We start from the raw sequence: 2,361 nt of genomic DNA on the forward strand, positions 1-2,361 counted from the left end.
CCCAAGGGCAGCACAAGAGAGAAGCGGTGAAAAGCGAGGTCCAGAGCTGTTGAAATGAGCATTGAACATGGCAAACCTTGACATCGTCAAGGACGGGGCCTGCAGGAGACAAACCTTCCCAGAACAAAGACGTGGCTCGGCCCATCTCCCTTGGGCTGTGAAGACACAGCAGCCTGCAGGGAGCAATGGAAGGGGTTGAAGTTTGGGTCAACACCCAGCATTCATGCAACTGTCCTGGGTACCGTCCTCTCTAGAAAGCTCCAGAAAGTTCCAAAGTCATGGAAGCCTGGCCCAACCACGCTTCCCTAAGAAATTACACAGGAGCTTCAAGAACACAAATGCCTGGGACTTCCCTGGCGGTCCAGTGGTTAAGACTGCGCTTCCACTGCAGGGGACACGGGTTCAATCCCTGGCTGGGGACCTAAGATCCTGCATGCCCCTCGGCACAGCCAAAGGAAAACAACACAAATGCCATAGGAAATACAATTTTAAAGACGACTGTTTCCAGATGCAAATGAGAAAACCTGTAATAACACTTTGGTGAGAAGAAGACACTTTTTACACCACAACAGGGTGTACCCAGAAAAATGCTTCCACTCAGTAAGCAGGAAGCTGAACTGTCTGTGTGTCAGGGTAATTCATATTCAGTTGTCTTTCCCTTCAAACTATAGGGCCCCAGGCTTTAGGAAACATGGAGCAGAGAACAATGGCCTCCGTCACAATTATTTGCAGGTGGTGACCAAGAACCACTGGAAGAACTCAAGCTCCTGTAGAAGCCTCCTGCACTAGGTTACAGGCAAGGAAACAAATCGCAAATGTAGGCATCTTCCAGTGACTGCAGCCAATCAATTAATCCTATATTCAAAATCAGTATAGGTGTTCAAAAGCCACACAAAAGACCCACCTAGAAAGAAGTCAGCATTTCTAAAATTCTCTAAAAGCGGTGTGATTTTTTTTTTTTCCTCTCAAAACTAGAACACGAGATGATATAAAAACTAGCCCAAATCTGAATGGCCATACTTCCTAAGGATCAAAGGTGAGGTGTGACCTTTAAAGGAGAAAATAACTTAGTTTTGTTTCCGAAAGGTGTCTCCACCAGGGGTGATTCTGCTCCCTGGGGGCAGGGGGTGACGTCTGGGGACATCTGTCATTGTCACACTGGCGGGGGAGGAGTCCTGGCATTGAGTGGATGGGGCGAGGGATGCTACTCCACGCCCCCCAGTGCCCAGGACGGCCCCCCACAGACCCAGCCCCAATGCCAGCAGTGCGATGTTTGTCAGCACTGCCAAGGGGCAAGACCCTGGTCCGTCACGTGAACCCAAGCTGTAAAGCTCATATAATCGTGGCCCAGTGGTCCCCTTCAGGGCACACATCCAAATGGCTCCTGTGGGGTACACTTAATCAAAACCACCCGAGAAGCTTTCTCTTAAGTAGATGTGCTTGTTCCTCGATAAAGTTTCAGAATCCAGGCAGGTGCACGTAGACCTGGCTTTTGTTGTCGTTGTTCTCCCCTCATTTTTAATAACATGAAGAAACAATTGTTTTTGCAGATTCTTTTTTAAAGCTCCAGAGGGGATTCTTATGTGCACCCCAAGATTGAGGGACTGGTGTCAAGCTTCAAGTGATTCCTTCTCTCCCCTCCCTGACAACCCAGTAATTCTACCCACCCACCTTCCTCCCCCCCAAAAAACCTTAATTTAGAACATTATTATCAACGCACATGTACCCTCGCCATGTGCCAGGAGCGTGCGAGGTACACGCATCCCCTCATTTGACCCTCGCAGCCATCCTGTGAGGTACCTGCTCCTATTTTATTATTCCAACTTTACAGAGGAGTAAACTAAATCCCCAGAGGCGACACAGCCAAGCAAGCAGCCCGAGTGGACATGGGAACACAGGCCCACCTTCCAGAGCCCGCTACACTCTCAACCCGTGCAAGACCACAGCAGGCGACTGAACAAGTCTGTGAACTTGGCGTTGGCTCTTTGCTGCTCATCACGCCTGTCTTCTACCGCCCACCTTCCAGCCCTGAGCAACCCCCGCTCCCCAGGAAAAATAAAAGCGCCACCCACTTCCCTCAATATCATTGTCCCCAAAACTCCCACTTTGATTCCGGGCTCCTGAGCCCTCAAATTCCTGAAAAATTCGGTCACCAACACGAGCCTTTCTGCTTCCCCTTTGCACCCTGCCTCCTAGAAACAGAACTTGCAAAGTGTGTCCAAAGCCCATCTCCTGCAGCTCACTGCCTTGCCAAGGGGTTTCTGCCCCATGCCCCCTTCTACACCAGGTGATTAGCCAAAGTGGAGGCGATTCCCCTCCACAATCCTCATAACTGACTTCTAACCGAGATCCCCCCAATTC

The sequence above is a fragment of the Neophocaena asiaeorientalis genome, unplaced genomic scaffold (assembly GCF_003031525.2).
Source record: "Neophocaena asiaeorientalis asiaeorientalis breed wild unplaced genomic scaffold, Neophocaena_asiaeorientalis_V1.1 scaffold469, whole genome shotgun sequence".
In the NCBI taxonomy this organism is placed as follows: domain Eukaryota; kingdom Metazoa; phylum Chordata; class Mammalia; order Artiodactyla; family Phocoenidae; genus Neophocaena; species Neophocaena asiaeorientalis.